This window comes from Mustela lutreola, chromosome 4, assembly GCF_030435805.1.
Source record: "Mustela lutreola isolate mMusLut2 chromosome 4, mMusLut2.pri, whole genome shotgun sequence".
NCBI classification, from domain to species: domain Eukaryota; kingdom Metazoa; phylum Chordata; class Mammalia; order Carnivora; family Mustelidae; genus Mustela; species Mustela lutreola.
In genome coordinates, this window is record NC_081293.1 from 200533519 (window position 1) to 200545972 (window position 12454).

General features: G+C 47.5%; 1 long non-coding RNA gene across 3 annotated transcripts in view; it reads right to left on the reverse strand.

The window, feature by feature from the left end:
* Window positions 1-372: 372 nt before the first annotated feature.
* Window positions 373-12454, reverse strand: part of LOC131829992 (uncharacterized) — a 138818-nt gene continuing 126736 nt past the window's right edge. For all 3 annotated transcript variants that reach the window (XR_009353056.1, XR_009353055.1, XR_009353057.1), the window contains one exon: window positions 373-619. This is a non-coding gene — a long non-coding RNA (uncharacterized LOC131829992). The remainder of the gene's footprint in view (window positions 620-12454) is intronic.

The window sequence follows — 12454 nt, forward strand, 5'->3', positions numbered from 1 at the left end:
GGGGCTCGGCGTGGGGGGCGCAGGCTGAGGCCGCAGGTGCCGGCGGGTGACGTCGCCGGCCGGAGGAAGGATGCTCGGGGGCCAGGCAGAGCACCGGCGACTTCTGGGGAAAATCACCAAGAAGAGGAAGAAGAAGATTATTGCAACCATATTAAAAAACAGAAAAAGAAAACCCTATTTAGGACACACTTAAGCAGAGTACCTGACCATAAGCGGACAAGAACCAGGTCACCCTAGTAACCCGCAGCAGACTCATGACCTGGTATCTGGGGCGGGGGACCGGGCCTTCGGGGGAAGGAGCCAGGGTGTCCTGCCCCCGCCCGCAGGGTCTGGCAACAGAGCAGGCTGTGTAGACGCAAGCCTCACCTGGGAGGGGCGGGCGGGTAACGTTGTTGGCACCTCAGATCCCGGAACAGCCGAGGGGGTCACGCAACATTCGCGGGATGGGTAAGGGCACAGACAGCAGATGCTGGACCTCAGGGAAGCCAGCTCAGCCCCAGGCCACAGGTGACAGGGCGCGCACTCCTGGGCCCAAGGGCCACCGCGCTCCCTCTCCGCCACATGTCCTCCTCCGGACCTCATGCTGCCTCGTCGGTCTTTTCTCACGAGGATCCGAGGCCTGAATGGAGAAGACAAGACAGACAAAGTCACCCACGGAAGGCAGAAGGTCTGCGAGGGCCACTTGGGGCCCCTTGGGGCCACCCCACAGGGCCACGCGCCCTGGGGACACCGGGCACTGAGCAGGAAGGACAGCCCGGCTGCCGGGGTCAGGCTCAGAGCTTGCCTCTGCGGCTTCAGCCCCATGGGGGCTCGCCGGCAGTGCTCAGGCAGTGTCCCGACAGGAATATAGGATGACAAGTGATCCCAGAAAAGCTGAACATAGAAGCCGGTGATGGGTATTTTGGCACAGGCGTGGGCTCCATAATGCCTGTAAAACCCAATCGCAAATTTGTAAATCAAATCAAAAGTCTGTGAAATGAGCCTAAGTGGGAGAGATAAGTGGGGATGAAATCAAAGGAGGGCGGCATATTGCATTGTGAGGCTGAGTTTAAAAATGAGAGACCATCTTGGAGGGAACTAATCACTTTTTGGCAGAATAGTTTCCCTCCAGTGCAAGTTCCGACGCAGACTATCGAGTGTTACTTGAAATAGTTTCTGCCTCACGTCACCATTATCCTGATCTTTCTAAAACTCGCCACGACGTTTGGCTTCACTGTCACGCCTTTAGCCCAAGGTTGGTGCAAACAGGGCTCCGGCAGTGGGAGTGCATCGTCAGGTACAGGGCAGTTAGCCGCGGCGTGGGCTGGGGTGCAGCCAGCTCCCTCCCCCGGCTCGCCCCCGGCCCTGCCTCTTCCCAAACCTGGAAGGGGAGAGAGCAAAGCCCACAGGCTCCACCCTGGACTGCGGATTCTTGGGGCTACACAGGCGACTGGCCGCTCGTGGCAGAGCTGCGCACACCAGAGAACCGTTTTCACAAACCTCCATGGGTAGAAAGTTCTTCGGGTGATGTCCCAAGGGGTGGTGGCCACCCCTCCTCCTCCAGTCTCCCTTCCTGGGAGGCTGGATGGGCCCCAGGCTTCTTGAAGCTTCGCCCCATGAAAGCACTCAGAGAAGTACGGGATGCGACGGACCCGAAGCACGGGGTCCTGTCCCGGCCCCCGCCCCACCTTCTCCTGTGCACGCAGGCCCACGGCCCGCCCACAACCTCAGGGAAACACAGGCTGTCTTCAGACGGCGACGATTATTTTGACGTTAGCCTGGGGCCTGTAAATGAATGAAAATATTTTTTAAAACTCACACAGTGGAAGCGTGAGTGGGTCTAGGCTCGCAGGCCGACTCCTGGGGCACAGCTGTGTCACCGAGCGGAAGCGGCCGGTCCCTCCACTTTGTGCTTTGGCCCCGGCATGGCTGCACTGACTCCGGGTCCCAGATCTAAGAGGCACCCACTCTGTGTTCCTGGGAGCAAAATCTTGGGGTAAACGAGAAGTGCAAACCCAACAGACAAAAGCCCCAACCCCCAGAACTGGACAGACTCGGGTTAGAGGAGCCAGAAGCCGTCTCGGCGGCTGCTCCCTCTCTGAGGCAGGAAAGGCGGCGGCAGGCGGCTGTGTGTGAGGACGCGGGACATCTTCTGCGCCGGGGGGGATCTCTCATCGGGCTCTGTGTTTTGTGGTACCTGCGTGGGGCCCGTCACTGCTGTATTACCCCATATACCCCTTTATTCCTGGTGCCACTCTGGGGCAAGGGAGCCCTTCTTCTCCTGGGTACATACGGCCATGTCTGATCAAGACCGTATTTTTCACTGGAAGCGGCGTGTGTGCATGTCTTGTGCTCCATCTGAATCAGGGCCGCGGGACACGGCCCGCGCTCACGCCCGCGCCCTGGTGTCTCCAGCATCATGCTAGGCACCCAGCAGGAGCTCGATGAGTATTTGTTGATTAATGGAACTTGAACCATGAAAGACAGCCCTCTTTGGGGAGCTCCATCCCTTAAGTGGGCCAATTAGCTTGTCTGCTCCCCATCACCGCTGATGGGATATTGTGAATTGCCCGCGTCTACAATCAGCGGATTCAGGTCTCATCACCGTGAATAGCTTTCCACTCGTTCAGCCTGCCGAAAATAGCTGTACAGTAAACTCTCATTACGGAGGATGATGGTAAGATGGGGTGTTCTAATTAATTAAACATTCGGGTCAGTAAAAGGAGAACATATATATGCAGAAGACCGGCTTCTACAAAATCAGAATATAATCAGATAGACGTGGGCCTACAGTCCCACCAGACACGACGCAGCCGCACGATTCCAGAACGACCGGACAGCCTCGTCCTGGGCCTCGTGCTGCACGGCCGGGCGGCAGCGTGGAGGAAAGCTGGAGTCCCAGAAACGCAGCGCGCCTGACGGAGAAGCTCACACCTTCCCCGACGCCCGACACGTCCATGAAACCGCATTTCAGGTGTTCCGGGGTCCGCCGCTTTCACTCGCCGGCACTTCAGCGCGTCACGCCGACCTCCCGGCAGCTCCAGTTCTGGACAAAGGGTGGTTAACGAACACAGTTTCCAGACGTCAGGAGGAACGAGCAGAAAGTTGGGGGGAAATTTCCAGGGAGCCGGAACGTTAGGCGTTTCCTCACTCCCACAGTTTTGTCTGTCTCTCCGTACAGGAATTAGTTAATTAGTATTCTCCCGATAAAATCTATTTTGGTCCCACATGTTAACAGCCATTTCAGCAGAAACTGAAGCAGTTCAAATTAAATCTGGCATATTTACCCAGCTTTTCTTCAACTTCATATCCATTCACTCAAAGATTATCTAATGAACAGAAAAAGAATGTTTTAACTATTGTTTCTGGGTTTTGGCTTGGACGTGTAGGTTTCTTTACGCATCTGCCCCCAGAAGCATTTGATTAGTAAGAATAATTTTTAAATGAATAAAATGAGATGAAAAGGTAACGCAGTCCAGTAAACCTGCGGCTGTTAACCTTGGCCGTGCACCCTACGACACCCATGACCCAGGAGTCTTTTAAAAAGGCCACACCCAGGCCCGTGCCTGAGATTTTTTTTTTTCTTTTTTTTGGTAATTTAAACGTTCTGGGGTGGGGCCCAGGCAGGGGCACCTCCACTGTTCAGGGAGACACTAACCCGAGTTGAAACCCGGACTGTGGCGGAGAAAAAAACGAGCTTCTTCGCTGAATGTGTATTAAAACAAGAACGCTCTGTCCCATCTGGACGGGAGAGGACACCCTGTCCCTGGAGGCGCGGACGGCCACGTCCCTGGAGGAACGGTCCCCAGGTGCGCCGCCCAACGTCCAGGACTGCCTCCTTTTCTGGTCTCAGCAGACCCCCCCTCATCTTGGTTCTCCAGACGCAACCCCAAAACCTCAACGAAACACGAATCCACAAGCCCTTCTCATCTTTCTATTAATTGGGAAGTGGCCGGTTCATCCGTAATCGGTTCCCACATTGTACACCGGGCCGCGAGCTCGTGAGCCTGATAACATCTCGGTGCGTCTGCGAGGAGGTGGCTGGCTATCACGACATCAAAGCCACTGGGAGATGAAAGGGCATCTGTGTATTTGCATCATAAACAAGCCTCACATATGAGATATTCCAAGAATCTTTCATTTTAACAGCTGGAAAAACAAGGACCGAAACCCCCGTGTCCGACACAAGCCTGCCCTGCGGCTGGTGACTCAGTGGGAGGGGCTTGGATCGAGCCCCTGCAATTAAGTGGGTGATGAGCAAGGACTTGTCCGGCTCTTTATGGGGTTCGTGGTGTTTATGGATCCCTGGTTTATGGGATAAGTCTATCGGCATCGGGGCGCAGCTGCAAATAAATTTTCATGGGGATGATTTGTATGCTGGGGAACAAATTCCAAAATTCTTACACCCTTTACTGAAGTTTTGCATCTTAAAAGGGGCAACTGGGTACGTCTCACCTGCTCTTGGCTGCTGACGACCTGCACCGCCCAGACCACCTCCCCGGGTCGGTGACACAGGAGCAGATGCAGGCCCGGTGGCGCGCGATGAGTGGAAACTGCCACTCTTGCCCTCAGTAGCGGACAGGTTGCTCTGTCCAGGCGGCAGGCCACCCTCCTCCTCTGGTGGGAGGCAAGACCTCAAGCATGAGGCAGGAGCCAACCGGGGGCTCTCCCTGTTCCCAGAACCCCACTCACACGTGCTGGGTGTCTGAATCAGAGAAACACCTCTCTGAGACGGCCTCCAAAGGAGAACACAGTCGCGCTGGACAGTGTGATCCACTTTCCACACAGCAGGCCTAGACACAGAGTACTGCACTCACACGCCTCTCCACTTAGAACGATGTCATCTAACACGGCAGCTTCTCCCCCTTTCAGAGATAATGTTTGGAACACAAGGAACTTGGAAATATCTAAGTAAATCAGCTACTTAATGCCATCATGGGAAGACACATTCCACATCAGCATCCTTAAAGGTATGTTCTTTCATTAAACGTACAAAAGAAATACAAAACCAAAAAGCGCACTGTTTCGAGCGCCACACGTCACCCTGGCGAACGCAGCCGGTGCCGGCTGGAGCGGATCCCAGCCAAACGCAACCCCTGAGTGTGCAGAACTGACCCATTTCCTTGCACGTCGCTGCGGAAACTAATCTTTATTGGGCATTTATGGGGGGGGGGCGTATTATGCTGTTCGCTAAAATAAACATAAAAAAGATCTGTGCCCGTGCCCTCAGAAGCCTAGATGTCCTCCTGGGAAAAGTGAGAGCCGGGGATCCGACCGCGTTCCGGGGCGCCAGGCTGGGTGTGGTGTGGCCAGAACACGCCCAGTGTTGACTGAACCCCTAAGAAGCCAGACTAGACGCAGCAACGTCACACCTAGACCTGAGGCTCCAGCTGCCCTAGTCCTTCTGAGCCTGCCCCTCCTGGAGGGCAAGAGCCAGCAGGGGAGCCTGGGTGCTGTGGCTGGAGCGGGGTGGGCTGAGGGCCGCGGGGCGACGGCCAGACGGGGCATCCGGGCTCCTGTTTCGGTCCTGTCTATGGGGCAAACGCACGGCATTTCTAAGACATCCACAGTTTCTGCGACCCAACATCAGCAGGAATGAAGGGTTCCTGGTACCCCGGGGGTCCTCTGGACAGCATCGCAGGCTGACCGGCCGGGGCCCGGGGCTGGTAACAGCAGAGCAGCAACCAGCTATGAAAACCCCATTCAAATGTCTCTCTTTTGTCCCAAGGTGCGGCCCCTACACCGAACCCCAGCCCCTCTGCATCCCTTCAGCAGGACCCAGGGTGATGACTGGAGACCCTGTCACTCCCTGCAGACCATGGGAGAGCCTGGAGCCTGGCCTCAGGCCCACGCACCCATACCCACCGGCCAGACCACACCATGCTATGGTGCCATCTTGGCTCTGGCACCAGCGCTGGGGCTGGGGCTGGGGAGGGGACCACCCTTGCTCTGGACTCCCCCAGCATGCGGCGCTCCCTGGAGCCTCAGCCCTGTGGGGCCAAGAGAGGGATGGCGTCCTCTGTCATCGCCACGCTCCTCCTCCCTGCCACAGCCTGAGGGTCAGGAGCCCGCGGCTCTCGAACCTGTGCCTTCGGGTCTGGGCCTGCCCTGTCCTGCGCGTGCTCTGCTCCACGGCCGGCTCTCCACAGCCTGAGGGAGGAAAGGACCTTAGACAAGATGCCCTCGTGACAAGACCTGGACTTCATGGTTATTTTGTCATCATAAAAATCCTATTAGGGGGGCACCTGGGTGGCTCAGGGCCCTCGGCTCAGGTCATGGTCCCAGGGTCCTGGGATGGAGCCCCGCATCGGGGTCTCTGCTCGGCGGGGAGCCTGCTCCCTCCCACACCCCGCCCCCCGCCTACTTGTGATCTCTGTGAGATAAATAAATAGAATCTTTTTAAAAAATCCTATTAGGGACAAAAGTTGAAAATCAGCTCCCTTTCCTCCGTCCCCCGTACGGACGCCGGCACCCCCTGAGGAGTAGCTCTGGGGGACGGGAGAGATTTTATGTTTTCGGCACAATCACACCTGAAGTTTTTATTTTATTGTCCACTTGCTTGCTGCTAGTATGTAGAAATTCAGTTGTATTTTTGAATGTTGACCTTTTATCCCAAGACTTCGTTAAACACTCGCATGGATCCTATAAGCTACTACTGCCGTCGACAAAGCAGCATTTCCTACATGAACAATCAGGCCTCCCAGAAGGAGCACAGCCTTACGGCCCCACCGCGGATTCCTCGACGTGCTCCCCCCGCCCACCGGCGAGGACCCCCAGGACAATGCCGAGTGGAAGTGATGACAGCAGACCTCTCTGCCTTGTCCCCCGTCTTGGCGGAAGGCACCCGGTCTTTCAACATGGGGTATCACGTTACACGAAGGGCTTTGTAGCTGCATTTTACCAGATTGGGGATGTTCCCTCTATCACTCGTGCCTGAGAGTTTCTATCCTGAAGGGGTTTTAGCTTTTCTCAGTGTTTTCTGCATCTATTGAGATAAACACACCCTTTTCTCTTTATTCAATGACTCTGGTGGAATATATTGATTTTCAAACATTAAACCAACTTCGCGTTCCTGGGATGAAGCCCGTCTGGCCACGAGGTACCCTTTCATCGCACTGCTGGGTTCAGCGGACCACCACCTTGTGAAAGATTTAATCCTGCGTGTGCCTCAGAGCTAGTGGTCTGTGATTTTCTTTTTCCGTGATTCCTGTGTCGGGCTTTGGGGCCACAACTATGCTCCCTCATAAAATGAGCTGACAATTCTCTTTCTCTATTTTCTTTTTTAACTTTTTTTAATTTATTTTTTTTACTTTTTTAAGTTTTTACTTAAATGCCGGTTGGTTAACAGGCAGTGTTGGTTTCAGGAGTGGATTTTAGTGATTCATCACATCCATACGACACCCAGTGCTCTGACGAGTGCCCTCCTGGGTGCCTGTCAGCGACGGAGCCCGTCCCCCACCCACCTCCCCTCCAGCAGCCCACAGTGTGTCCTCCAGAGTTAGGAGTCTCTTGGGTTTGCCTCCTTTTTTTCGTTTCCCCTATGTTCATCTATTTTGCTTCGTAAATTCTATATATGAGTGAGATCCCATGAGGCTCATCTTTCTCTGCCTGACGCATTTTGCTTAGCTCCAACCACGTCACCACGAACGGCGAGGCTCCGTCTTTATGGCCGAGTCATACCGCATTGTTTCTATGCCACGTGGTCTTTTCTAAATCTACTCTGTATGTTCAGTAGCCAACATACAGCACCTCATCAGTTTTGGATGTCGTGTTCAACAATCGGTTAGTTGCATATAACACTCAGTGTTCTTTCTCTGTTTTCTAAAAAAATTGTGTAGGACTGGTAATATTTTTTCCTTAGGTGTTTGAAAGAATTTGCTAATAAAACCATCTGTGCCTAGAGTTCTCTTTGTGGGAAATTATTCTGAGAAAGTTTAAGGTCTTTGATAGCTATAAACCTATTCAGACTTTTTCTTTTCTCTTATGTCATTTTCGATGTGATTCTTTATAAGGAACTTTTCCATTTCAACTTGATGTTTATTGACCAATTATCAATAAATTTATTAAACTTATTGGTACAAAGTTGTTTATAATATCTCCTTATTATACTTTTAATGCCCATAGGACCTATAATGATCCTCCAACTTTCATTACTGAAATTATTAATTTATGTTTTCTTCTTTTTCTGAGTAGTTACAGCCAGGGATTTATTAATTCTATTAATATTTCCAAAGGCCTCATTGAGTGTTGTCATGTACTCTGTTGTTTCTGTCCCTTTCTGTTCCGTTTATTTCTGCTCCTACCATTGTCCTCACACTGACTTTGGGTTTCATATGCTCATTTTTCCTGTAGTTTCTTAAAGTGGGAAATTAGATCATTGATTTAAATCAATTCCTTTCTACAATAAACATTCTGGAGTTATAAATTTCCCCCTGAGCACAGCTTCAACTATGTTCCATAAAATTTTATATGTAGTATTTTCCATTTTCATTCAGTGTGAATTATTTCTCTTTTCCTCTGTGATTTCTTCATTGACATTTCAGTTTTCTTGAAGTTCATCATTTAACATAAATATTTGTTGTTTTTCTAGAGCTCTTATTCTTATTGATTTCAAATGCAATTCCATTGTGGTCATAAGACAGATTCTGTAATATTTCAATCTCCTGAAATTGATTAAGTGTTGTTTTATGGCTCAGCGTGTGAATTACTGTGATAAGCATTCCATATATGCTTGAAAATAACGCGGATTCTGCAATGTTGAGTGGAGTTTCCGTAAATGTCGATTAAGTCATTTAGATCCTATAACTTAGATTTATAGTTTAAATGTATAGATTTATAAATGAACTGATTTATAATCATCATTTATTATTTGGATCTTATATCTTTACTGACTTTTAATGTTTCGTTTTTATAGATTATTGAGAACAGAATTTTACTATGATACTGCATTTATCTCTCTTTTTTAATTTCTTGGTGCATGTATTTTGAATCTCTGTTACTAAAATTGTGTAAATTTTAATTTCGTCTTGCTGGTGCAGCCTCTCATTACTGTAAAGTGTCTTTCTTTACTTTGGGTAATGTGCTTTGCCTCAAAGTCTACTTTGCCTAGCACTACTGTAGCTACTCCAATTTTTTTTTTCTACTCCAATTTTTAATGATTACAGTTTGCAGTATGTTTATATAAACACACACACTAAATTTAAATATATATAAATCTAAAGTGTATCTTTTAAGACAACATACAGTTGACCTGGCTTTTTTTTTTTTTTTAAGATTTTATTTATTTACTTGACAGACAGAGATCACAAGTAGGCAGAGAGGCAGACAGAGAGAGAGAGAGAGAAGCAGGCTCTCCACTGAGCGGAGAGCCCGATGCGGGGCTTGATCCCAGGACCCTGAGATCATGACCCGAGCCAAAGGCAGCAGCCCAAACCACTGAGCCACCCAGGCGCCCCGACCTGGCTTTTTTAACCAAGTCTGACAATTTATGCCTTTTCATTAGTGTCTTAGTCATTTATACATCTACCAAGTATTAACATGGTTTCATTTAGGTCTACCATTTTCCTCTTCGTTTTCTATGTATCTTGTCTCATTTTGGTTTCTCAGTTTCTCCTTTCTTGCCTTCTTTTAGGTTAATCACAGATTTTTTGACATTCTATTTTAGTCTCTGTCTAGGCTTTTTAGCTATATTCTTTAAATTTTTTTAGTGGTTGCTCTGGAGATTACACAGTACATGTATAATTTATTACAGAGAATTACTTATATTCAATATTGTATCACCTCCTGTGACATAGAGGGATCTTACAGTCCTATAGTCTCCTCCCCCCAATGCACTAGTGCTTCTTCATGGCAGACTGGTCTTATAATTTGTATTTTTAAAGATTCTTTTGTCTTTCTATTAAAATAAAAATATCAATATAGTCTTCACCCACATGTTCACCATCTCCAGGGACGTCACTACATCTTCTAGATGTAGAAGCACCCCCCCCCCGTTATTTCTCTTGAATGTGAAGAACTTCCTTTAGCATTTATGAGTGTGAGTGTGCTGCACATGGATTTTCCTAGAGCTTGTTGATCCAAAATGTCTTTCACATTCATTTTAAAAATTGTATTAATGTTTTATTTAACTCAACATATCTAGAATATCATTTCAACGTGCACTCAATGTAATAAAATTAATACTGATATAGTTTACCTTATTTTCATTCATGCCTAGTCTGTAAAATTTGGCTTATTGGACACCTACATCTCCATTCAGACGACTCATATTTAAATGCTCAGTAGCTTTCACTAGTGGCCAGTGAACTGGATGGCGCAGTCCTGGAACATCTCTTTGCTTCAATGTTGAAGACTAGCTTCATCGATATAGAATTCTAAGTTGATATTTTTTGAAGATTTATGAATTTATTTTAGAGAGAAAGAGAGAAAGCATGAACAGAGGGAGGGGCAGAAGGAGAGGGAGAGAGAGAATCTCAAGCAGACTCAGCGCTGAGCGCAGAGCCTGACATGGGGCTCAATCTCCTGACCATGAGATCATGATGAGCAGAAATCAAGAGTCAGACTCAACCAACGGAGCCACCCCTGTGCCCTGACAGTTTTTTTACTGCATCGTTTTAAAAATGTCATTCCATTGTCTTCCAGTTTCTATTGTTTCTGGCAAGAAATCTGCTGTTAACTGTAGGACCCTTTGCCTTATGTAACATGCCATTTTTCTCTGACTGCTGTTTAATACTTGACATCTGTATTTTAGTAAATTTACCATATGCCTACGTGTGTGGGTTTGTTTGTTTGTTTGATTGATTTCATATGCAGGGTTTTTTAGCTTGTTGAATTTGTAACTTGATGTCTTTAATCCAATTCAAGACATTATTAACCATGATTTCTTCAAACATATTTTTCTGTCCCATTATCTTTCTCATCTCTTTCTGGGATTCTAATTACCATATATTAGATGACTCAGTATTTCTCTACAGGTTTTGGAGGTTCTGTTCATTTCCGTCAAGCTTTTTGTACTTCAGAACTGATCATTTCTATTGACTTATTTTCAAGTTCACTGATTCTTCCGCCACCTATGTTCTTTTGTTAAGTCAATTCTGTGAATCTTTCATTTCTCTTATTGAACATTTAAGGTCTATAATTTCTATTTTCAGTTCTTGGCCATAGTTGCCACCTATTCAGTTATTACACATTTGTTTTCCTTTGGGTTCTAGTACACACCTTATTAAGGCTTTAAAGTATTTGTCTGCTCATTACAATAGCTGTTTCATTCAGAATTGGTTATTTGATGCTGCTTTTTTCTTGATTATGGGTCACATTTTCTTGTTTCCTCATGTACCTAGTTTTTTATTTATTATTAAATATAAGTAATTATGAGTAAAACATTGTAGTCTCTGGATTCTTTTATGCTGCTCTGGACAATGATTTTTATTTTAGAAAGCAGTTAATTAGGCAGGCTCAAACTCCATTATCTGCAACAGACAACAGCTAACATCTCTGTTTAAGTATGTTGGCTTTCAGATGCTGCTTTACTCCAGATTTTCTGAGATCTCCCCCACACAAGCATAGTTAAGTGGTTGGCCTATTATCTGGGTGGATTTTAGGTGCAGATTGGGGCACTCTCTCTTTCAGGATTTTCCCTCTTTCTAGATGATCTGTCAGCTCCAAATTCTCTCTTCTAACAGCCCAGTCCAGAAACATGCAAAGTTTCTCCTGTGCAAAGCCACAGACAGTGGAGTACCAGAGGCAAAATGGTGTGAACTCAAAACTTTAACCAAATCAAGTGCTTGAATTGAAAAGGTAGCCTCCCCTCTAGTTCTACCTATTTACCAGTTACACTCCTTTAACCCCTCCCCCACATATACACATATAGTTGTTCAGATTCTGTGATTATCTATGGAACAGTTAATCTGACTAAGCTCTTCCACCATTATCACAAATTTCAACTACCACATAGTGGATTCTGAGTCCAGTCATGATAAGATCAATAATTCCTACAACAAAACTCTAACCCGAGCCAGCATGAGATGTTTCTCTTCCTTTACTTTTCCTAGCAGGAGTTCTTACAGTACTGTGAGCAAGTCCAGTGGACCAGACCATGGCAGGACCACTGGTGGAGAATTTCTCAGACTCTGAAGCCAAGCCAAGTAGAGCAGTACATTGAAAATATCGGAGAATTCATCTCAACTTGCCATCCCCCTCCCCAGAATGGAAACCACAACCATCTCCCATAGACAGTACTTTGAAGGTCATATTAATTGTATCCCCTATAATTCATTTGGATTAGGGAAAAACACCCTGATGAATTGAGAATCTTCAAAAAATCTATTTCTGAAATGAAATGTCCTTCTTGCTCCCTTTCATTACCTGGTTTAGACTTAATTAACCCCTTTTATTGTACTATTCCATTAAAAATATTGTAACCTGGGCTTCTTGTTACTAGAGCCAAAACCCAGCAAACAGTCAACCATATTTACTA